Source organism: Triturus cristatus, chromosome 4_1 (assembly GCF_964204655.1).
Source record: "Triturus cristatus chromosome 4_1, aTriCri1.1, whole genome shotgun sequence".
NCBI classification, from domain to species: Eukaryota; Metazoa; Chordata; class Amphibia; order Caudata; family Salamandridae; genus Triturus; species Triturus cristatus.
The window spans coordinates 1,148,628,426-1,148,654,346 of record NC_140585.1 but is presented as its reverse complement, the minus strand read 5'-3'; the positions used below and the strand labels follow the sequence as shown (position 1 = coordinate 1,148,654,346).

The window sequence follows — 25,921 nt, the reverse complement described above, 5'->3', positions numbered from 1 at the left end:
CCCCCCACCACGGTGCATCAGTTTCTTATAGCTTCTAGGTTTAACTGCAAGGTGGGACTCAAGTGAACTTCATGACTGCCCCGTGCTGATGTACCGCGGCCTCCATAGTGCCTCGTGTTAGCCATGTCCACACAATGACTTGTTGGCCTTCTGGTGTTCCACATCACACCCTATTCTAGATATAGAAAGGGTTGTGATGTCCCATCGCTCCCACCCCTCACTAAAGAGTTGGGTGGAGTCTGAATTGTGCATAAAGCCCCCCTGAACCCCAAAAGTGATCACTGAGCCGTTTGACTCCATCTCCTGAGAACAGATTGTACCTTTTCCCAGAAGCCTTTGCAAGCACCATGTGTGCGATGACATTTTTTTTTAAATAGAGCATGAAACACCTGACCTTGAAAGAGTGGTGTTCTCTTAGTCTATCCCTTACTCCTGGTGTCACCCTTCAAAACCACAAAGCTCTCTTCCTCAGCTCTTTCCTGAGGGCCGGACCCACTGTGCAAAGGCTCTGAGACAATCCATGGACTATACCAAGCGGAGAGCACCGCCCTACAGAGCTGGACTATGCCAATGTGTCCAGCAGACAAGGGGACGCCTGATATTTAAGGTATGGCGGTTTATTAGGATCACCAAAACCCTAAAATGCAGGGTACTTTTTACGTTACATAATTTATAGGAACGGTTAGATCTGACTAGAAAGGCAGTAATGCACAGAGAAGGGATTCCTTCCTCAACAAGCATTTGCAATGCAAATAGGTCTCGCATTTATAAGAGTTTGAGCTATTGGCATTTAAAATTACAATGCCTTTTATTTATGTTTTGGTTTTTTAAAACAAATAAAAGGCATTGTCATTTACAATGTCAGTAGCATAAACTCGCATAAAAGCAGTGTGTGGAGTGCAGCAGTGTGCGGCGTGCAGCAGTGTGCGGCGTGCAGCAGTGTGCGGCGTGCATTAGTGTGCGGCGTGCATTAGTGTGCGGCGTGCAGCAGTGTGCGGCGTGCAGCAGTGTTTCGTGTAGCAGTGTGAGGCATGCAGCACTGTGACGTGCAGCGGCGTGCAGCAGTGTGCGGCGTGCAGCAGTGTGCAGCGTGCAGCAGTGTTTCGTGTAGCAGTGTGAGGCATGCAGCGGCGTGCAGCAGTGTGCGGCGTGCAGCAGTGTGCGGCGTGCAGCAGTGTCGTGCAGCATGCAGCAGTGAGTAATGCAGCAGTGTGCAGCAGTGTGTGGCGTGCAGCAGTGTGCCGGTTGCATCAGTGTGTGCCGTGCAGCAGTGTGTGGCGTGCAGCAATGTTTCGTGTAGCAGTGTGCAGCGTGCAGCAGTGTGCGGCGTGCAGCAGTGTGCGGCGTGCACCAGTGTGCCGCATGCAGCAGTGAGTGGCAGTGTGTGGCGTGCAGCAGTGTGTGGCGTGCAGCAGTGTGAGGCGTGCAGCAGTGTGAGGCGTGCAGCAGTGTGTGGCGTGCAGCGGCATGCAGCAGTGTGAGGCGTGCAGCAGTGTGAGGCGTGCAGCAGTGTGAGGCGTGCAGCAGTGTGAGGCGTGCAGCAGTGTGAGGCGTGCAGCAGTGTGTGGCGTGCAGCAGTGTGTGGCGTGCAGCAGTGTGTGGCGTGCAGCAGTGTGGGGCGTGCAGCAGAGACACGTGGAGGGTGAGGAGAGACACGTGTAGGGTGAGAAGAGACACGTGTGGAGGGTGAGGAGAGACACGTGTGGAGGGTGAGGAGAGACGTGTGGAGGGTGAGGAGAGACACGTGTGGAGGGTGAGGAGGAGACACGTGGAGCGTGAGGAGGAGATACCTGTGGAGGGTGAGGAGGAGACACATGTGGAGGGTGAGGAGGAGAGACATGTGGAGGGTGAGGCGGAGGGTGAGGAGACACGTGTGGAGGGTGAGGAGAGACACGTGTGGAGGGTGAGGAGAGACACGTGTGGAGGGTGAGGAGAGACACGTGTGGAGGGTGAGGAGAGACACGTGTGGAGGGTGAGGAGAGACACGTGTGGAGGGTGAGGAGAGACACGTGTGGAGGGTGAGGAGAGACACATGTGGAGGGTGAGGAGAGACACATGTGGAGGGTGAGGAGAGACATGGAGGGTGAGGAGAGACATGGAGGGTGAGGAGAGACACGTGGAGGGTGAGGAGAGACACGTGGAGGGTGAGGAGAGACACGTGGAGGGTGAGGAGAGACACGTGGAGGGTGAGGAGAGACACGTGTGGAGGGTGAGGAGACACGTGTGGAGGGTGAGGAGAGACGTGTGGAGGGTGAGGAGAGACGTGTGGAGGGTGAGGAGAGACGTGTGGAGGGTGAGGAGAGACGTGTGGAGGGTGAGGAGAGACGTGTGGAGGGTGAGCAGAGACATGTGGAGGGTGAGCAGAGACACATGTGGAGGGTGAGCAGAGACGCGTGTGGAGGGTGAGCAGAGAGGCGTGTGGAGGGTGAGCAGAGAGGCGTGTGGAGGGTGAGGAGAGGCATGTGGAGGGTGAGGAGAGACGTGTGGAGGGTGAGGAGAGACGTGTGGAGGGTGAGGAGAGACGTGTGGAGGGTGAGGAGAGACGTGTGGAGGGTGAGGAGAGACGTGTGGAGGGTGAGGAGAGACGTGTGGAGGGTGAGGAGAGACGTGTGGAGGGTGAGGAGAGACGTGTGGAGGGTGAGCAGAGACGTGTGGAGGGTGAGCAGAGACACATGTGGAGGGTGAGCAGAGACACATGTGGAGGGTGAGCAGAGACACATGTGGAGGGTGAGGAGAGGCGTGTGGAGGGTGAGGAGAGGCATGTGGAGGGTGAGGAGAGGCATGTGGAGGGTGAGGAGAGACGTGTGGAGGGTGAGGAGAGGCATGTGGAGGGTGAGGAGAGACGTGTGGAGGGTGAGGAGAGACGTGTGGAGGGTGAGGAGAGACGTGTGGAGGGTGAGGAGAGACGTGTGGAGGGTGAGGAGAGACGTGTGGAGGGTGAGGAGAGACGTGTGGAGGGTGAGGAGAGACACATGTGGAGGGTGAGCAGAGACACATGTGGAGGGTGAGCAGAGACGTGTGGAGGGTGAGCAGAGAGACGTGTGGAGGGTGAGGAGAGGCATGTGGAGGGTGAGGAGAGGCGTGTGGAGGGTGAGGAGAGACGTGTGGAGGGTGAGGAGAGACGTGTGGAGGGTGAGGAGAGACGTGTGGAGGGTGAGGAGAGACGTGTGGAGGGTGAGGAGAGACGTGTGGAGGGTGAGGAGAGACGTGTGGAGGGTGAGGAGAGACGTGTGGAGGGTGAGGAGAGACGTGTGGAGGGTGAGGAGAGACATGTGGAGGGTGAGGAGAGACGTGTGGAGGGTGAGGAGAGACGTGTGGAGGGTGAGGAGAGACGTGTGGAGGGTGAGGAGAGACGTGTGGAGGGTGAGGAGAGACGTGTGGAGGGTGAGGAGAGACGTGTGGAGGGTGAGGAGAGACGTGTGGAGGGTGAGGAGAGACGTGTGGAGGGTGAGGAGAGACGTGTGGAGGGTGAGGAGAGATGTGTGGAGGGTGAGGAGAGACGTGTGGAGGGTGAGGAGAGACGTGTGGAGGGTGAGGAGAGATGTGTGGAGGGTGAGGAGAGACACGTGGAGGGTGAGGTGGAGGGTGAGGAGAAACAGAAGTGGAGGGTGAGGGGAGACGGAGGTGGAGGGTGAGGAGAGACGGAGGTGGAGGGTGAGGAGAGACGTGTGGAGGGTGAGGAGAGATGTGTGGAGGGTGAGGAGAGACACGTGGAGGGTGAGGTGGAGGGTGAGGAGAAACAGAAGTGGAGGGTGAGGGGAGACGGAGGTGGAGGGTGAGGAGAGACGGAGGTGGAGGGTGAGGAGAGACCGAGGAGGAGAGTGAGGAGAGACCGAGGTGGAGGGTGAGGAGAGACCGAGGTGGAGGGTAAGGAGAGACCGAGGTGGAGGGTAAGGAGAGACCGAGGTGGAGGGTAAGGAGAGACCGAGTTGGAAGGGAATCAGAAGTCGAGGAGAGAGAGAGGTGGCGGGTGAGGAGAGACAGTGGTGGAGTGGGGGAGGGGAGGATATCACTTTTACTTCCTCTCCTAGTGTAAGGTAACACCCCCACCATACAGGCCCTGCCGGGGCCGAGAGCAGATCACTGTTCGCATCAGCCGTCACCCGAGACCGCTCCGTACTTGTTGGTAAATAGAGGTTCACTATCTGTTGATAATGGGATTCACTTGGGGGGCTGATTTACCTCCTCCACCCCCAGGGCCAAAACTGAGAAGGCATCAGAGACCTGGTGCTGCCTATGCTGCAGTACTGCGAGAGAGAGGGATGGGGGGGAGGGCAGAGGAAGAGGAGTGGGGTTAGAGAAGGGACAGGTGGGGAGAGAAAGAGGAGAGAAGGGACAGAGACAGAAAAGGAGCAAAAAAATAATTAGAGAGAGTAAAGAGGAGAGTTGGGGAAAATGAAAACATTACGAGAGAACATGTAGCAAAGAGGTGGAGAGAGAAGATGGGAGAGAGTAAGGACGCAGCCAAGAGATAGGGCAGAGACAAAAAGAATCGAAACAATACAAAAGTATTTTCCAAACTCGTAAATAACCACGGGCCAAACAACTGATCTGCAATGAAGCATTCGAATCCGGTATATCATGACGTTAACCATGCAATAAAAAATAAATTAAAAAAAAATAAAAAAACACCCAAAACACGTATACACCATGTTGACCCTTTTCCATGCAACGTATTCTAAAACGCCATTCTCATTCATACATTCACAGCAAACCTGTTCACAAGAGTGACAGAAAATGTGGTATTAGTGTTACATTTTTGTTTACATCCATACCCACTCACTTATGCAATTAAAGGATTCATGACCACACGGTTAAACAAAACGTACTGATTAGCCTTGCCGTGAAGGAGAAACACGTGTTGACACACACTCCCGATCTGTGAAACGTTCACCCCACTTTCTCGAAATTGAAACCAGTGCATGTGTCCGACGAACTTCCTGCCGCTTATCTGAATGCACCAGTGGCAGAAGATAGTCACCATCTTGCAACAACACAATTAAAGGGAGGCAGGTCTGTCTCTCCCCACCGCCACACGTCTCTGAGTCTTACTGTCTCATGCGAGATCTCCCTCTAGGAGACAGCTGACACCGACTCTTCCCCTGAGACAGTACGGGAGATGCGTGTGTGTGCATAGTGTGTGTGTCTATATGTATATATCTGTGTGTGTATGCGTGTGTGTGTGTTTGTATGTGTATATGTTTGTGTATGCATGTGTGTGTTGGTGTGCAAGTATGGGTGTGTCATTGTGTTCATTTGTCTTCATGGATGTGTACACATGTTTGTGTGTATACCCATGTCTGTGTATGCATGTTTGTGTGTATGTATATGTGTTTGAGTATGTTGGTGTGCGTGCTTGTTTATATGTGTATGTGGGGTTGGTGTGTTGGTGTGCATGTATATGCATATGTTTATGCATGTCTGTGTGTGTTTGTATATGTTCATATGTGTGTGTAAATGCATGTGTGTGTTTGTATGTGTGCATAGTTGTGTATGCATGTGATCAGAGGGAAGAGTGCACTTGAGGGCAAAGAGGAAAACATACAGGGAAGAGTATGTGAGGGCAGAGAGAAAAATACAGAGGGAAAAGCACGTGAGGGCAGAGAGAAAAATAGAGAGGGAAGAGTCCATGTGAGGGAGGAGAGAAAAATAGAGAGGGAAGAGCTCATGTGAGAGCAAAGCGAAAAATACAGAGGGTAGGGCGCATGTTAGACCGGAGATAAAAACATAGAGGGAAGAGAGCATGTGAGAGCAGAGAGAAAAATATAGAGAGAAGAATACATGCGAGGGCAGAGAAAAAAATACAGAGCGAAGAGCACATGTGAGAGCATAGAGAAAAAATGCAGAGGGAAGAGTACATGTGAGGGAAGAGAGACAAATACAGAGGGAATAGCATGTGTGAGGAAAGAGAGAAAAATGGAGAGGGAAAAGCACATGTGAGGGCAGAGTGAAAATACAGAGGGAATAGCACATGTGAGACCAGAGTGAAAAACATAGAGGGAAGAGCATATGTGAGGACAAAGAGAACAAGTACAGGCTATGCCAAGCGGAAGTGATCGCGTTTGCGATCAAACATCAAAGCGGCGAAAGTGAAAGTAATCGAGCAGAGCATCAAAGGGCTGGGTGAGAAGAGAGGGGGGAATGCAAGGGTCAAAGCGGCTAAAGTGAAAGTAATCGAGCAGAGCATCAAAGGGCTGGGTGAGAAGGGAGGGGGGAATGCAAGGAGCAGAGGAGCAGCTGTGCACGTGCACGCCATCGTGCACTCGAGCCCTAGGCCAGCAAAACCATGTGGGTAGCACTTTTGAAAGCCCACTTACAAAATGTCTCAAAGAGACAGCTTTCGCTGTCTCAGCGAGACCTAAAAATGAGTTTTCAAACCATTGCTGAACATGACTCGACCTCATCATTCCAGATTCGAATCAGTAAAGTCCTGCCTGGAAAGTCGGACATGTGCACTTACAAGTTCACGTTTAATATAATCCTTGTAATTTTCTGACTTTATACAACTAAAGATTTATGGAGTAGTCCTGGAATGCTTTTGCTGGTTCTCAGGTGTACTCGCAGCATAGACATTTCGCGTACAGAAATGTAGCATATTTACATTTTGGCACCAGGAAGTGAAAAGCAATGACACTTTTAATACGTTTCTTGGAAATGTTTTTGTTGTGGAGAATCCTATTAACGTTACTGCCACCTGTTTGTCTGGTGCTCCCTCTCCCGAGAAGGATAATTATTCACTGGTATCCAGGACAGGAATGTGATTGCTAAATATTTGTGAATAGCTAAGGACTTGCGAGTTTGTGGGTGTTCACGTGCTTGGCACGCCACCCTGCCCTGAAATGCCCTGTGCTCATATTTTCTCCTACGGAAAATGATGCTGTAGTCACAAACATTTTAATTGTGTGCAAATCTATTTACAACTGTAAGCCCTTATTTGGTGAATCACTGACGCAAATGTAACTTGTAAATTATGGCATTTGAACACTTAAATGTCACACATGTGTGAGTGAGCCGAGGTCCCACCTTTCAAACCTTGGTTTGGCTTTGGTACTTTGTTTCTGCATGGAGAAACCACATCTTCAGGTTACCTGTACCTCATCAGGTCTCTCACCAAAACACATGCAGAAATACCAGTTTTGGGTGCAAAGGGGTGCAGTGGCGTAACGCAAGCCCCTGCAGTGCAGGGGACCCCCAAGCTCCAGGGGGCCCCCTCAGCACAATACTCTGGCTGGAGAACTTCTGATTGAGACCGGAGTGGCCCCTCCACATACCTTGCAGGGGGGCCCCCTCAAGTTTAATTACGCCAGTGTAGGGGTGTCTCGGCCAATGGTTGAATCTGTATGAGAAGACTACAGCCCTGGTGAAAATGCAAGCTGACCAGTTACAAATGGTTTCTGCCAGCTCGCCAGAAGTTTTCAGCTTCTACAGAACAGCTGTGAAGAAACGCAAAATCAGTCAAATTGTGTCTTTGAATCATATTGTTATTCTAGTGTGTGTAATTATTTAATTTTTTTGACCTGTAGAACTGTGATGCCTACTCTTGGCCGTAGGAGTGTTGCCCCTCCACCTGCCAGTTGCCATTATTTAAAATTGTCCTGGAGTCACACTCCCGTCTCACTGACGAGTTTGTACATCTTGGGGGCAGGGCGTGGCCAATATTGTTGCTTGGCATTGATGGCAGCTGGCTGAAGTTCATTGTGTATGTCTGGTGGTTGGACAGGTTATTGGTTCTATCCAACCTGACATGCACACTTTGGGACACTCAAGCCTATGCTCTATTCGGGAGCCAGGGTATGCACACCACAGGCCCTTGGAGTCCATTAGAGCACCGGGTTAACCAGCCCAAACCAATCCCTGAGTTGCTCTCATGTGGTTCGAAGTATAAAGCTCTTGAGAGCAAAGTCCTGATTGGTTGAGGTCAGATTTTCTTGTCCCCACGGGCGCATTTGATTAGACAACACGGTGGAAGGATGATTAAAGAACATAACCAATCACTGTGAGGCCTTATTTTGAAGCCACACTGTGATTGGTCATGTTTCTTTAAGAATGACACAATGACTATTCTTTTTACCTCATATTCAGCGCAAGTGATGGTGTTCTGCAGGAGGGGTGCGTGTGATCGTCGTAGTGGCATCCTCCAGCAGGCCACAGAGAGCATGAGTACAGCACCCCGAATCTCGGAATACCCAGCAAATGTTGCTAACATTACATAAAGTAACATTGTCCGTTAATTAGTAATGTTCGCAATACAGCTTTCCTAGAAGACGGAAATCACGCCAAAAAAGGAGTCGCAGATTGAGCAATTCCTCCCCAAGTCGGCCCTACCGAATGACCCCTCTCATCTTCAGCATTTAAACGAATAATTCTTGTGAGCTTTTTTCAGATTCCATCTGGCTATTCTGCAGTAGTTAGATCACCTCTGCTGCCGCATGGAATAAAAAAACTTAGAGAAAAGAGCCAGAGCGCAATTCATCAAGCAATAAAAAAAAGAGCACAGCAATCATAGCTACTCTGTGTTAAAATAATGTTTCCCTTTGAAATGTTTAATTAGCTCTGTTTTATTACAGAAACATTCTATATGTCTGGCATACTATGCTCTGAGAATCTGATGAGTTAAACAGTGCAAAGTGCTCTGTCGCCAAGTGTGGTGGCAAAACCTGACCAGGAGTGGTGGTTGTTACCCGATGTCCAGCAGGCCACGGAGAGCATGAGTACAGCACACAAATCTTAGAAGGTCCATGTACTGCAGAGCAATTAAACTTCCCAAGAAGATAATCCAATCGCTATACGTCAGTTCTGGGATAGTGATCCAGTGGAGACGGAAAGGCGGCAATTCTGGTTTTGAAGTATTATGTACTCCTATTCTTTTTGAAGGTTTTTTGGGTGAGAACAAACCAAATCTTCCTAAGGTCCATCAGCCTTACTCACTATGCCCACTCACTAAGCCAAACTTGCCTCTATCATTTACACCTCAGCACTTTGAAAAGTCACCAGCCATCCTTGCTGTAGAATCTCCCTTTTTTTGTTTTCTGGTGATCACATATAATCTGTTCCAAAACAGCTACCTGCAGCAACCGAATGTATTAAAAAGTGTTTGTAACAGGACAACTTGGAGGGCACTAGGATCATGACCCTGCTTCCTCTAGTTGGAGGGGGACACGGCGATGTGGCTTACCAGCCAGATCTGCTGACTCTGGAACTGGTACCTTAAAAAAAGGTCCAGTTGAGGATGGAGACAATTCTGGACACCTTATATTTGTTTAGGTAAACCAAAGGCATAACTCTTCATTTGACTAAAAAGAAACAAGAAGAAAAACACATAACCAGGAAGGACATTACTACACACAATCTATGTACATGTCAATGAAGGTTGCTCCAGCATGTGCAAAAGTGTAACATTAGTGATCGTGAAGAGTGACATGTGAAAGATAAGGTGGCTAAATATAAAAAACAATAAAAAATTTGGAATTCTCAGTGCTCCAAGCTGCCTGCCGGCTTTCTTCCAAATCAATCAAAATCGCTGAGGGCAACTAGAAGGATTTCTTAGGAGCCCAACAGGAGAGTTAAAGCTTTAATCCAGATCCACAAAGAGCGTTCACGTTTCGACCCAATATAACTCCATTACTTAGAACCATCAGGAAGGGACTTCATCAGGACATGGGGGGATGAGTAACTTGTGTGATAATGGCAGTGATGATGGAAGCCTTGCAGGGGTTATCTTGTAGGATTAAGACCTATAACGGGCTTCAGCATGGTTGCCTGTTGGCCCCTCTTTTGTTTTCCCTTTATATATATGATCTCCCCGGCAAAATAAACTCAGTGAGGGGGGACGCCCCTAGGATTGGTACAATATCCATTGGTTCCCTATTATATGCAGATGACATTGTATTTATGATTTAACTCCTATTGGCTTGTAGCGTCTTCTGGATGCCCTGACCAAATATGCGGAGGACCACTTTCTGAAAATCAATATTGCTAAAAGCAAAATCTTTATCTTCCGCATGAAAGGTCTTAGAATAAAGAAAGTTTATAAGTGGTTGTTGGGGCATGAAGAACTTGAATTGGTCGACTCGTATCTGTATCTGGGGAAGATTTTTTTTTTTAAAACGGGCGAGGCTCAGAGCATATTAAACGTTGTGTTGGTAAGGCTGCCACCCAGGTTGGAGCTTTAAACAGATTTTACAAAACCTGTGGGAGATGCCATTTTAACCATGTTCTGTCAGTATTTAAGGTTAAAATTCCTCCTTCATTAACATATGCTGCAGAAGTACTGGATAGCAACTATTGGCTAGCTTTTGATAATGCTAAAGGCTGGTTTTTCCGCCAAATTTGTATTTTAAACTCTTTGGCTGCCCCACATGTTCTATGCTTGGAATTCCATCTAGTCTCTTCATTTACTTCAACCTTGTCAGCGGTCCTGAGGTGGGGGAACTCCCTCTTTTGGGGGACGAGGGCACCCGTAGGCCCGCTTTGAGAATGGAAATCTTTGTTAAACTAAAGGATAAATCAGCTTTCTTCAGATAATTTATTTGGGCTCAGTTCAAATTGCGACTCACCTATGCCCAAGCCTGTATTGAAGTCATTCTTCAAGAAGTCCACAAGCTCGATTAGCACGGCAAGAGACACAGTTTTAAGTCAATCTAAAGCCCGCAATGAGGTGGTCTGTGGGAGTGCCGTGGGGAGTAGACCTCGGCCCTATCTTTCATGGAATCTCCCACATGGGATTAGAAGGTTGATACTACTTTTGAGAACCCTGAGAGATGTGACTAGTATATGGGAAACAATTCCAAGAGGGGAGAGAATCTGTGAATTGTGTTTTTTACAAATTCAGGATCTTAATCATGTGCTATTTGTGCGCCTGGAACTTCAAAGGACCAGGTTCATGTTCTTAAGATCATCATTTATCAAATGTAATATTCATTCTGCTCAGGAGGCTCAATCTTTTGTCTTGTCACCACCAAATGAAATGGTTTGCCATAGGTTATTTCAATTTTTTAAAACATTTCTGGCTATTTACTAGGACATTTTAAAAAGTTTAGTTTGAACGTTGTAACGTCTGATGGTTGGACAATGTAGAATTTTGCACTATATTCAAAGTATGTCTTTCCCCCCTTCGTAATTTACTGTTGTAGTTAAAAAAGAAAAATAATAATTGTTGTATATATTTAAAGTATGTCCTTTTATTGTATTGGTGTATTTTTGTGGACCTCCGTAGGGGTTCCGTAACAAATAAAAATTGAATTGATTAAAAGAAAGCCAGACCTGGCGTGTGTTAAACTAAAATAGTCCCTTTAGTCATGGAATAGCTCACCTTGAGTTGCATCAAATAACAAACTCCAAAGAGGGTTCTATTGGAAGTATAGGGATGCCAAGCCTGCTCGTCGGATCAGTATCTGCATATAAATTGTTGTTACTCAGTATATGGCTACCAACATACAGGATTCAAACAAGGAAAGAGTGAAAATCAATAAGCCACTCACCTATGTGCACGCAACTCTGGTTGCACAATTAGTGGTAGGAACCCTTCTGTAGAATGGGCAGGTAGTAATTACTAAGTGGGACACAACCATCATTTAAAATGTATTCCAATGCAAAATATGGCAGTGTGAAAAACTAAAGAATCTGCCACGGAAACACTTACCAATAGATGCCTGCTAGTGAGGAAATGCTTCTTTTCCCTTTGACCAGAATGGGCTGCAAAGGGACATAAAGTATAGTTAGAAAGTGCCCTTTTAAAGTGGGCCCTTAAAAAAAATAAAAAAAATAAAAGACCTGAAAGAAACCCACAATGGATGGAGGCAGGGAAACACAAGAGAGCACTCACTGTCATCGGCTACTTGCCGGGAATGCACAGGAAAGCGAAGCAGAGAGCGCTCCTCGGATGGGAGATAAAGATTTCCCCCAGCTAGCTGGAAGCATGAAGCAATGGCATACTTCAAAGATGGCCACAACACAAGTTCACGGTCTAACATTGTTCCAAAGCATGATCATGTCTAGAACCCAAGTCTTAAAAATTGTGAATGATACTGCCCGATGAGTATAATCTTTAGGGCAATGTCTGCCTGAACCATTGGACTGCGAAGGAATACGGCCTGATTGACTAATAAAGGAATATAAAGCCCTGTATGAACGCTCCATGTTATACACAGGTGTAGGAAAATGGGGGTTCTACGTTCTCAGAGAGTTGCAAGAGACATAAAAGGTTCATAAATGAATCTCAGATAATGCAAATGGTCTGCATGAGAGATACCTGGCTAATGAATCGCAGAAAAAGTGCTCAATGACTACTGTCACATTCACTTGTGATAACAAGCATTCTGAACATATCAAAGACAGTTCACATCAATAAACATCAGAGCATGTGATCAGTGTAAATAGGTAATACCCATAGGGGTATTACTGGCTGTATACTCTCCGAGGGTCCTTGACCCGTCGGGCCCACCTGACAGACTTGAATTAGACAATACACGGGCCACATGCGTCCACAACTGTGTACAAAATCGGTCAAGGGTCACAAAACCATTTCATGCCTAGTCTAGGGATGTATTTGAAGTGCCCGACTATCAGGATACAATTGGTCAAACTAGCTTTCGCCTTACACAATGAAAAGAAATGCATGTGATGGTACATACATCAATTTTGTCAGGAATCATTGACAGAATCCTTGACACCTCAAGAGGAGGGACACCATAATCCCTCAAAGGCTATCAATGACCCAACCAGTGTTTAATGTAGCTGCCCGTCTAGCAATCTCCTCAAACTCCTTCAACCCATTTGAGACCGTATCAAGATGATGTATCCACTTGCATTGTAGAATATTGGAGATATCCCCACCCCTTGGGTTAGTGGTGATTTTGTTTCCCACAACAACGTATCCTGTAGCCCTGTTGTAATATTCTTGCTTTAACTTTCTGGTCCGTTCGGCCCCCATACCTCTGGCCGCAGAGACATTTGATGATGTAAATATGTCCAAACTATTGCAATTAGTATGCCTATCCAGGATGTAGTTACTGCCGGTATGCATGAAATCCGTCAGCATGAGGGCACATGCTTTGCAACACACAGCCGTAGTGGCACACAATGGGGTTAAGGTTTCAGTGTGCATGCAAATCAGAATTGGTCTGTGATCTGAGCAGAGCACTCGCCACTTGGTCCTTCATGCTCTTGCCCCTTTTAAAGGCGTACATGGGTTTCACCTTCAGGTCAAGTTCACCTGAGACAAGCCCCCAGTGTCTATTTTTATCTTTTTTAGGTCATTGCTTTTAGTGCAAAAGGTGGTCACACAAATCATTCTTTGCTGTGAGCTATCCGCTCTCTCTCTGGGTTCCAGCAGTGTGTCATTGGGGTAGTACCACTCCCGCTTGCGTGCTCTCCTAATAAGTCCCTTGGGGTATCATTGTTCTTGTAGCCTAGCTTCCGAGACATCGGATTCTTTGAAGTAATGAGCCCTGCCTAAACAATTCCTCCTAATTCACAGGAAATGCCCTTAGGGGCGATTATCACTTGGGTTTCTAGGATAATGACTAGAGTACCTTAGAGTGTTGCGCTCAGTTTCTTTTCTGTAAAGAGTGGTGTAAAGTTTATCATCCTCGACCTTAATCGAAATGTCCAGGAAATTGATTTCTTGTCGGCTCTGGGATCTAGTGAACTTAACTGTTATTAAGCCACTCATGAAGATTTTCAAGATCAGATTTGGTACCTGTCCAGATCATCAGGAGATCGTCTATGTAACGCTTCCGCATGGCGATATTGGCAGTAAATGGATTATTATTCTCAGTATAGATGTGTTCACATAGGCGGCTCCCCTGACACTCACAGGGAGCTTAGCCGGGCACTACACGGCAGCACAGAGCCGAAATTGCTTTTAAAAAAAGTTATTTTTGATGTTGGCTTGAAAAATTTGTTTTAATTTTTAAATTCACTCCTTGTCACACCGCCTGGTCATATTAGCTGTTGGGGGCATTTTCGAGCCGTTTCTGGGCTCTGAATGACCTCCGGTAACCAAAGTCTAAACCGGAAGGTCCCGCCATCTTGGATTGGGAAGAGGGCATTTTGCGCTCTAGTGTGAGGGCGAACACAGGACCTCGCGCCTCATAAATGGCCGCACTCACTCGTCCGCGCAGCGGGCGGGCGCAGCGGGCGCGCCGATGGCGCACCGGAGGCGCGCCAGAGGCAAGCCCGTCTGGGCCCGTCCGGGCCCGTACGGACCTAGGGCCAGACATGCTGCCCAAAACAAAGCGAGGGCCTCTCACATACTCGCAAGAACAACTTATGTCTCTCTGCCCCAAAGCCTCCTGCCTCTGTCCGAGGGGATTGAGGATGGATGTGCTCTTCAAAGCCTGCGCTCTATGTACTACGGAAAGTAAAGAGGCCCAGAATGCTCCCCCCCCTAGGGAACCACTTCGACTAGCCCTCCTGAACTGTAGATCTTTACCTAGGCACTCCTTACACATCCACCATCTGATTTTGGATCACAAGCTTGATGTGCTATTTTTGTCGGAAACGTGGACATCTGACAGTTCGGATTTTGACTTGGCGAACGCTCTTCCCCCCGGATTTTGTATCTTCTGCTTGCACAGATCGCGAGGCAGAGGGGGCGGGCTGGCCATTATATATAGAGATATTTTGACATGTAGGGCCGCTGAAGGGTCTATCCTGGATGCGGAAAGTTGTAGCTTTAAGATTCAATTGTCCCCCAATGACTCACTGTCGGGGTTGCTGATTTACCGGCCTCCGGGCAACATCAAGCAGTTCGCGAACTCTCTGCTTGAAGAGGCCCCATTGCTAATAGCGTCGGCACCCAATTTTCTCCTGCTTGGAGATTTAAACCTACATTTCGACTCAGCGGAGGATAAAGCTGCAAACGACCTTAGATCTGAACTTGGGTTGGGGAACATCACCCTCCATAATCAGGAGCCCACCCACGTCAAGGGCCATTTATTGGATACGGTGTTTTCTAATCTTCCCCTTCTTTCCATGTCACCGTCCTTGCCTCTCCCTTGGACGGATCACTTCCTGATCCCCTTTCAACTGGGTTTTGTTACAGCTCCCCCATCTCCCCCGGCAGCCACAGCACAAGTACCAGTAAGGGCATGGTCGAAACTCCCGGTCGGCGATCTTACACGCAAGCTGACACATACCATCCCGGTGCTTAATAGGGATCCTATAGAGGCAGATGAGGCTTTCTGCGAATGGCTCAGCACAGCTTTAGATGCGGTACTTCCCCTGAAAATAGCCAACAGGAAGACGGGGGGCCCCAAATCCTTATGGTTCACCCCAGAGCTGGGTCTTCTGAGAAAAATTTGTAAAAAGAAAGAACGTGACTGGCGGAAAAACTGGGCAGGAAACTCCAAAGAAGAGTACAGGGCAGCCATGAGAACTTATAAAGTGGCACGCAATGCCACCAAAGCGGCCTACCTTGAAAATAGGATAAAATCATCAACCAATTCTTCAAGGGAAACCTATAAAATTCTCAAAGAGCTGCTCAAAGTTCCAGTATCTCCAGAACCCTCAGAGGGGAGTACGGACCGCTGTAACCTTCTGGCCCAGTACTTTGACCAGAAAATTCAAAACATCATAGCCGGCCTCCCCTTGCCCCGTCAGAGCCCGCCCTTGGGGGAGAGCCGTCTGGCCACTGATAGAGCCGTGCTGGACAAGTTTGCCCCGATCACCAGGGAAGCTTTCTGTAAAGAGCTGGCCGCGCAAAAAAGTGGCTCTCCGACGGATCCCATGCCTATGTACATCCTAAAGCAGTTTATGGATGTCATAGCGGGACCGGCAGTAGATCTACTCAATGCTTCCTTTGCCGCCGCCAAGGTCCCCCCCAGTTGGAAGCAGGCTATAGTAAAAGCCCTGCTAAAAAAAGCGGGGCTTGACCCCACTGATTTGTCCAACTTTCGGCCAATCTCCTTACTGCCAGGGATGGGAAAGATTGCTGAGAAATGGGTTAACCGGCAACTCTCGTCCTTTTTGGAATCTAACGAGTTGTTACGGCACACCCAGACTGGCTTTCGGCCCGGTCAAGGCACTGACTCGGCGCTGATCACCATGGTAGAAGAGGGCAGGTGCATCTTAGATTCAGGAGGATCAGCAGCCCTGGTCCTCCTGGATCTGAGCGCGGCATTTGACACGGTGGATCACAAGATCTTGATCCACCGGTTGGAGGAGCTGGGAGTAAGAGGCCTGGCGCTCACCTGGCTAATGTCATTCTTGAGTGATCGAACATATCAAGTGTGCGAGGGCAACAATAGATCAGTGCCCACCCCCCTTCAGTGTGGTGTCCCGCAGGGCTCTTCACTGAGCCCTACGCTTTTTAACGTCTACATGGCCCCACTGGAGGGGGAGGTCGCACCCTTTGGAGTGAAACTCGCAACGTACGCGGATGACACCCAATTGATTGTTTCGCTCTCGCTCGCAGAAAGCCATGGTGAGAAGTTTGCCGCCTGCCTTACCAACATCATGGCATGGATGGCCGACTCAAGACTCAAGCTTAATGCCTCCAAAACCGAGGTGATGTTGCTGGGAAATCTCTGCACCTCCCTCCCCAAATGTATGTGGCCGACTTGTTTAGGAGATCCTCCGACCCCGAAGGGATCCATAAAAAGTCTCGGCGTCTGGCTTGAACCGGAGCTGTCGATGCAAACTCAGGCGAAAAAAACTGCAGGGTGTTGCTATGGGCTGCTCCGCTCAATACGGAAAGTTATGCCCTTACTCCCATTAGACTCTAGGAAATTGCTGGTACAGGGCCTTATTCTGTCAAGACTGGATTATAACAACGCCCTTTTCCTGGCTGCACCGGAATACACCTTGAACGTGCTCCAGAGGGCACAGAATGCAGCTACAAGACTGCTGACGAACACACCCAGAAGAACGTCAGCAAAACCGGCCTTGAAAGCGCTCCATTGGCTGCCCATAAGAGCGAGAGTGAAATTCAAAGCGCTCTGTACAGTGTTCAGAGTCCTCCAAGGCACAGGCCCTCCGATCCTCAGAGATCTGATCCGCCCTTACAAATCAGCACGAACGCTCCGCTCTGGCGAGGAAAACCTGGTAGCTATCCCGAGAGCAAAAAGAACAAGGACCGGAGGACGCCGCTTTTCAATAAACGCGGGTCAGCTATGGAACTCCCTCCCAACATCAATGAGGAAAGAACCTAGCTTGACCAGATTCCGAAAATCCCTTAAAACGTTCCTTTTCCCCCAGAATGACTAACATCTCTGGATGCGGCTCAGAGGAGGTCTGTCTGTGTGTACACGTAGCGCTGGGACGCTCAAGGGCAGCCATGCGCTTTAGAAATTTTTTCATTTCATTTCATTCATTTCATTTCATTTCTCATACTGATCCATATAGAGGATGGTCCGATCAGGACCAAATCCAGCTCCCGGCTCCCGTTGCGACTCCTTCAGTCCGAAAGTAGCAGTCGCCCTGAAACGCAAAGAATTCTTTTGTCATGGGCATTTTGAGGAGGTTGACAATTAAGTCAGTGGGAACCTTCATGGGATGATCCCTCCGATCGAGGACCTCGCTGCTTGTTTCAAGAGCTGGTTCTTGGGGAATGTTGGTGTACAATGAGGTTATGTCCATTGTCGCCAACAATTGCTCAGAAGTGGCAAATAACCTCCATGGTGTCCCTTCGGTAGGAGCGTGTGGATCAAACCCATTGCTGAGAAAGAAGTCTATATATTTCCACTGGGGTTCCAAAATGAACTCGTATCCTGAAATTATAGGTCACCCGGCATGGCTTGTTCAAATTTGTATGAATTTTTGGTAATGTGTAGATCGCAGCCATTCGTAGACCTTTTATTATTGAAGGGCTCATATTCAAGACTTCGTAACTGGGGAACCAGGTTCAAAATACTGTCCTCTGCGCAACATCCTGTGATTCTGGTTAAATCGCATAGTTGTCCATGTCTAAAAAAAGAACTAATGCAATCTGGTAGGCGCCCTAAGCCCTTGGCCAAGTTTGCAAATTATGAAACTACAAAACATGTCAATCGTCAAGGCTTGCATGTTGGTGGATGGCGCTGGACAAGCTAAAATTGTCTTTCAAGTCAAGCTTCTGTTTGACTCCCTTGCTTCCGGGCAGGTTCAGCATGCCTTTATTTAAGACTCATTGGCACTCCAGTCCTGACTCATCAGTGTTCAAGCAGTACACTTTTATTACACGTTGTTCTGCTTGGGTTTTCAGATCGGGTGGAACCCGCTCTACAGAGCCCTCCTGACCCAAAACAGAACGTTACCCCCTCCCTAGGGCCTTTTTACACCTAAATAACCACATATATATGTACCACCTAAGGACAGGGAATTCCTATTATATATATATATATCAAGACCTCACCGTCTAGCGATCTCAGCAACCACAGTCTCGCGGCCTCAGTCAGACCCAGAATCTCCTACCTAGACGGCAGCAATACACACACAGTCTCGCGGCCTCAGTCAGACCCAGAATCTCCTACCCAGCCGGCAGCAACACACATAGTCTCGCGGCCTCAGTCAGACCCAGAATCTCCTACCTAGACGGCAGCCTTAGCACACACAGTCTCGCGGCCTCAGTCAGACCCAGAATCTCCTGCCTAGACGGCAGCAATACACACACAGTCTCGCGGCCTCAGTCAGACCCAGAATCTCCTACCTAGACGGCAGCAACACACACAGTCTCGCGGCCTCAGTCAGACCCAGAATCTCCTACCTAGACGGCAGCAACACACACAGTCTCGCGGCCTCAGTCAGACCCAGAATCTCCTACCTAGACGGCAGCAATACACACACAGTCTCGCGGCCTCAGTCAGACCCAGAATCTCCTGCCTAGACGGCAGCAATACACACACAGTCTCGCGGCCTCAGTCAGACCCAGAATCTCCTACCTAGACGGCAGCAACACACACAGTCTCGCGGCCTCAGTCAGACCCAGAATCTCCTACCTAGACGGCAGCAATACACACACAGTCTCGCGGCCTCAGTCAGACCCAGAATCTCCTACCTAGACGGCAGCAATACACACAGAGTCTCGCGGCCTCAGTCAGACCCAGAATCTCCTACCTAGACGGCAGCAATACACACACAGTCTCGCGGCCTCAGTCAGACCCAGAATCTCCTACCTAGACGGCAGCAACACACACAGTCTCGCGGCCTCAGTCAGACCCAGAATCTCCTACCTAGACGGCAGCAATACACACACAGTCTCGCGGCCTCAGTCAGACCCAGAATCTCCTACCTAGACGGCAGCAATACACACACAGTCTCGCGGCCTCAGTCAGACCCAGAATCTCCTACCCAGCCGGCAGCAACACACATAGTCTCGCGGCCTCAGTCAGACCCAGAATCTCCTACCTAGACGGCAGCCTTAGCACGAGCTCATCCTATTGTTACCGTAGTACATGACAAGGGAATCGGGATTACCATAGATCAGATCACACAAAGACTACTGGTTGAGCACAACCTGTTCTCTAGTTCGAGGGGCTCGTTTTCCCCCTCATCCAGTTACCACTTACCTGACCAGGATTAACCTCTGTTCAGGTCGAGTTAACTCTGACTAAAAGAATAGGCTATCCTCCTATACAAAAATACACAACACATGCTAACTCACGACAAGCTAAATACTTTATTTAAATGCCACATGCACATTCGCAGAATACATTATATATATATAACCTGCAAGGAAAGTGAAAGGTTAAGTTATACACTTCAAAGGACAAAGGGGTCGACTTCACCTGGATTGTATGTAGCCTGTGCTCAATGGTCATCTAGGTTCCCTTCTCCCTCTGTGCCTCGGCTTCGCCTGGAAGTCACACCTCCGCAGTCGCGGATCTACTCCCTTCTCCCTCTCCGAGTCACTGGAACCTCTTCCTCATCGGCTACTCTCTCCTCTTTAGATTCAAGTTCGTCATCTGTCTTCCCTGGAATAAGTAGTAGCTCTTTCTGCTAACGGCCAGATGCCGCCTATGGTCTAGAAGCAAGTGCAAGTGTCTGCCTCAGACTTTCACTAATATAGATGTGCATTCTCTCATGGAAATTTCCAGCTCGAAACCTGCCGCCCACCAAATTCCTGTACCTCCCCGTGCCAAGGACACGTTCCCAGCCGGCCGGCCTGATGTAGTGTCTTCGGCATGAAGGAGAATACAATCCTTCGATAAGGGCCGGCCTGAACCGGTTCTCTCCAAGCGAATAACACCTCCTAACTAAAACACTGCCTGTGACCTGGAAACTTCCCAAGCTGCCAGAGCAGGAGGAAAGATGGAGTCTCTCCCGTTTAAGGCCTACCAGGCCTGAATGCAGCACAGCTCCATTAAATACCCTCACTACAGAACAGATTACCCCTAATGCTAACGAATCTATGCCCTAGGCTATGTATGTAGGCCCTGATCTATGGATAGGAGCACAGGATTGTGTCAACGTGTCTAATAGATAGGCCCTATTCACTACTCTAGTCCTTAGACTTGGATGGAAAGAGACTGAAGTCATATTGATCGCTCTATAACACAAGAAGGCCAGAAAAAATCAAGCATTACACACGTGTAATGGGCTGATCTCCTCTTCATTAGCAGCAAGCCTATGTGCCATTAATAAGCATAGATGTATTTAGTGAAGTCAATAGCCTTTCTCACCCAGTGAGGTGTGTCTCGGTGTCTGGAGCTGGAGCATGTGTGGTCTCTTTTTGGAACAAAGCAATAGAAGCTTGAATTGCTGCTGCTGACTGTGCTGTGCCTGTACTGTGTGTCTGAAAGAAGCTTGCACTGCTGCTCCTTGTGTAGTGCCTGTCCTGTTCCAAAGTCATGACACTAAAGTTCGAACAGGACATGTGTAGCCATAAAGACATCCTCTTTATTTTTATGGAGATAGTTTGCTCCTATAACTAAAGAGGTCCGTTTTCACAGTAATCCTCCATGAGGTTATTGCAGCACTGTAATACCAGACAGGAACACTCCGGCACAAATGTAAAACCTCACACTGTAATAAAAAGAGAATAAACAGTCTGCAGGTAAGCATGTGATAAAATTAGAGGAGGTTTCAACAGGCCCCGTCAGAGTCCGAACGCCCATGCCCGGTGGAGCTGTCCTATGCTGCTATAGAGGAGTTTGGCCCTGGTTCACCCCCTCAGCCATCACCTACCCAGCCGGACATCTGACATTGGTTTCCTCGCCTCCCCGTTATGTTTCCTTTCCTCTATCATTCTCCTATGTCTATCCTTGGAATCTGTAACTGAAGTGATCATGTAATCTGTAACTTGCTGATCATCATGTAAAGCGCTCTGATACCTCCGGGTCTAGCCAGCGCTATATAAAACTTTGCAAATAAAATTAATGTTCACGACTCTCAGTATGAGGGCTAGCTTACACTGCTGATGCTCCCTGTGCTGTACCATCTCTGCATCTTTGGGAGAAGCTTGCACTGCTGCGCCCTGTGCAATACCGGTTCTTTGTGTAAGAGTTGTCTTCTTCTACCCCTGCAGTACGTGTCCTGAGTCTATGAGACAACTGTACCCTGTGCCATATCTGGGCTGTGGCTTTAAAACAAGCATGTGCTGCTGAATCCTGTGCTCTATATGTCCCATGTCTGTACGAGAATCAAGCATGCTGCATCTTGTGCTGTGCCTGCTCAGTGTCTATGAGATGCTTGTACAGTTTCTACCTGTCCTGCCCTGTGTGTAAGAAGCTTGCACTGCTACTGCCCCTTAATAAATTTGCTGTGTGAGGGATGCTTGCGCTGCTGCTTCGGGTGCTCCGTTTGTTGTGAATGTGTGATGTTTTCATTTACCGCCGCTGAATCTTTTCCCCCCTCAGGGCACACAACCAAAATACCTCCGCCATCACTCTAATACCACTGACAGCCTTTTGGAGGTCAATTCATACCGACCTTTGCTGTATTTAGAAGCCTAACTCACGCGCAGTGATTGACTTTTGCGCAGGGCTACAGATCTACCCCTTCGTCCCGAGGAAGACCCGCTTATTAAATTTTGCGCCTAACATAGGGTCGAAACGTCGAGGTATACTATGAGTCTACACAACGTCTCAGTTAAAAAATCAATTCATACATGAACATGATGCGTATGTGATCAAACATATGGACTCATTCATCAAAAATTACATCTGCTTAAGTGTTTTTGTTATATTAATTGTATTATGTGTATCGTTTGTATTCACCTTTACATGTCACTTCTTCTTCACATTCCTTTCAATTGTATTGTGGTAGCCCAACTTATTCATTATTCTCTTTCTTAAAAAATATCGATTGAAAAGTATTGCTTGGGTGTTGTCATTTATTTTTTCTTTTTTTTTTCCCCTAAATCATGGATATGTGTTGCACATAACATATTTAAATTATGAACAATCCAAAGCAATTGTAAATCCCCGACAGAACCATTGTATCCATATAATACATATACCCAGGTTCTGAGGGACACAGGGTTACCCCATTATTTTGTATAAATGTATCTTGTGTTGTGCCTGCTCGGTGTCTGTGAGATGCTTGTACAGGTTCTACCTGTCCTGCTCTGTGTGTAAGAAGCTTGCACTGCTACTGCCCCTTAATACATTTGCTGTGTGAGGGATGCTTGCGCTGCTGCTTCAGGTGCTCCGTTTGTTGTGAATGTGTGATGTTTTCATTTACCGCCGCCGAATCTTTTCCCCCCTCAGGGCACACAACCAAAATACCTCCGCCATCACTCTAATACCACTGACAGCCATCTGCAGTCACAAGTCACTGCTGTGCACAGCTGGAGGTAGATACTCGCCCCATCAAGGTGTGGGTGCACTAGATAAAAGGTTATTGGTGGTCAAGTTACTGTTCTAAGCTCCACATGCCCCACCCTGGTGCTTTGTCAGAGATCAGGTGAGGTCCGCCAGGGTGTAGACGAGCAGGCCGTGAGGCGGCATGGCAAGCCTCCATGGCATCAGGCACGGATTCTGTTTACTAGAAGCCCTGGTGATGGGGCATGGTACCCACCCGTCCCCACTTCCTGGCCTGCTACCCTATAACTTGTGGTTGATTACAGAGCACACATTGGTTGCTGACCTCGCAGTGGAGGTGTGTGCCGCTGGAAGTAGCACAAGATTTGGGACTCAAAGAGAGTAACTTGGTTATCCAGTTGGAGTGCACTAGAACATGAAAACCTAAGACACGAGTAGTAAATGAAAATAACCATCACACACAGAAGCCATTAGTGACACCAAAGAAAAGGCGTCACAGGTCTCTTTTGCATTACTTTCTCCTTTTGAGTAATAAGGACCTGTGTACCGTGGTAGGGTATGGAATACATAATGAGTGATAATCCAGGACTTCCTTAAAGCTGGCGGTGTTTTTAGATGGTCTTTGTATAATCTCACCAGAGGTGAGCCACCCTTCCTGTGCATCTCACCCCCCAGCACATGTTCAGAAATGTCCAGGGCTTCATGTGGCCGGGTCCCTTCAGGTCTGAGGCTCGGCACTAATTAAAAACAGACATTGGAAAGGGTCCCTATCGATCCCTACATTCATATCCTTAACTTGTCTGGCAAAACACAGATCGATTTATGAACGTCAACTGTAAAAATCAATAGGGTGGTCCATGTCCTAAATGTAATTCCTGTTTACATTTGACATGTTACTTGCAATCCCTACAAGTGTTTGCTTCTTCCAGGAGGATGATTCTACTGTTTTGTTTCGTGTAGCGTGTTACTCTTGTATATTACATACTTTGAAATGTGTCTCCTTAAGGTGTTCATAATTGGCTACAATTGAGATCTCTGGAGTTAAGGCTAAAGCCGTACAACTTCCTGTTATTGCCTTTCAGGAGGTCAAAAAGATGTTCAGAATACATGCCTATCCCATCCTTAGCCTCTCTGCAGAGCGCACACAGCAATGTATTTTGCAAATGTGATTCTATGTAGAAGTGTGTGAAGGAGGTACTCAGCTACTGAAATATTGACAAGGCGAAAATAAAATAAAATGCAGTTATGAGTGGGTGCGGGCATGTGGGGGTGGAGAACTGAAAGAGATGCAATGAATTCACAAGAGAGTGAAAAGGGGGCACTAATGAGGAACGAGAGGCACCAAAATACTGGTTAGGTGGTCCGCTATGAAAATAATAAGGATTTTAGCTTACATGTTTAAGCCACACCTTTAATTACATAGGTCACACCTCTTGGAAAGGATTACTAGTTACACCTAGGCCAAACCCCTTTTAGAGACACCTTACATTTTTTTCATCCCGCTTAATGCTCCTGCCAGAACCCATGTATAATCGAGTCAATATCCGGAAGTAGTTCCCGGACCTGCATTTAGGATGACTGCCAGCCGCAACCACTTCTCTTTGTCTGGAAGCACCCACTGATATGGGGCGAGGTCACGACTGGCCCACCAGCTCCAGTCTGATGGGGAATTTCCTGTTTGCTTCCAGTAGAATGCAAACATCCCTTACACTTCCCGCCAGCTACAGCACAGGTTTTGCTTTGTTTGATCCTCCCTTTTATGGCAATGGATGGCAGGCTGGAGAAAATGTGACCGCAGTATGTTCCATTTCGCAATGTGAATCAGTTTAGATTCACACACTTCGCATAGATCAGCCCTTCATGGGTTGAACTGGGAAGTTCACTCTTTTGTCAAAAGATAGGCAGTTCTGCATGGAAACAACCTTGGGACGACACTTGTGCCTTGCAGTACCTTACATATTGTTTCCATGTTAAAAGTGCTCCTATCGCCATTAGGTCTTGCATGAGTCAAACTAAAACACTTTACCCCCCAAAAAACAGAGGGGATGGCAACTTTAGCTTCATATGTCTACTGTTTCTGGCCTCATTACTTGTAAATTGCTTAATGTGCCTCCATGATCTTTGAGGAGGGTGAAATTACATGTTTAGGAACTATCCCCTCTAGTCCACAGAATCTAACTACTATTCTTCGCCAAATCCATAGGCTAACTGACACTGTGCGCAAATGTATCTTCATTTCACTCCCCTCTTCTTTGCTGCTGAAGGTCTCATCAAGCACTGGAAACAATGACCTACGCTTGAGGCGTCTGTTATCGTGTCCTGCAAGGGGTGGGGGAATGGGAAAGTGCCCACAGACTACAGCAGCTGAGATGGTGTGGATGTGAGCTAGACGTCTATAGGATCCAGTCTGCATGTGCAAATATACACTGTCTATGCCTGCACAGTGGCTGTGCTTCATGATTTCCTGTCCAGGATACAGCACTAACCTTCACAACTAGGGCTTAATTTGTGCCGGTACTTGCCATGCTCGGCACTGGCACTTATTTCTGACAGTCCACCACAAGGCGGCGCTGTTTTCCTTATTTTTTTTTTTAACCAAGCAGCAGTGTGTTTCAAAAGTCAATATACATTCAAATTCAAATAATACCTCGTCCAGGCCATTCTTAAAGCTTTTGGTTACATAGAATAGACCTAACTGACACGTTGTTTTGAGGGTTATGGTTAGTAGATAACGGTGATACTGGCATTTGGTAGGGGTAGTAGGTGGTTAAGGGTGCAGTTGCCTCCCGTAAACATCTTGAACCCTGGCACTTTTTTTTTTTTTACACATTTTAAGCACTGTCACAACAAAGACTATTTAGTCCGCCTTCTCTTTCTCTTATAAACTCTGGTATTGCAGTCTGCTTTCCACAGCCTTCTCTTATCTGCCCCTTACAGCAAAGCAGAGAAATGCACATTCCAAAGTTTCAGAAGCCTTCTACCCAAATAGGTTAAGGTTTCGGGCGACACACACCAGACAGCACAACAAATTAATACCTACAAAATAACAACTACAGCCGTACCCCTAAACATCCCACTCCATGGGAAACCGGTCTGACTGAATCCTCCACCCAGAGCGTGAACGTACCCGAACCTGACAGTGCTGCCGTGCCACACAACCACACTATACAAAGGTCTAAAACCAATAACGTTCTATAATCAGGAGCCTGCCTTTTGTTTCCAGGAAGTGAAACCCCGCC

The 25,921-nt window shown here is 47.9% G+C and overlaps 1 protein-coding gene across 1 annotated transcript in view; it reads left to right on the top strand.

Moving 5' to 3' along the window:
* Positions 1–25,921, top strand: part of LOC146856226 (volume-regulated anion channel subunit LRRC8E-like) — a 169,791-nt gene that overhangs the window by 123,355 nt on the left and 20,515 nt on the right. The window lies entirely within an intron of this gene.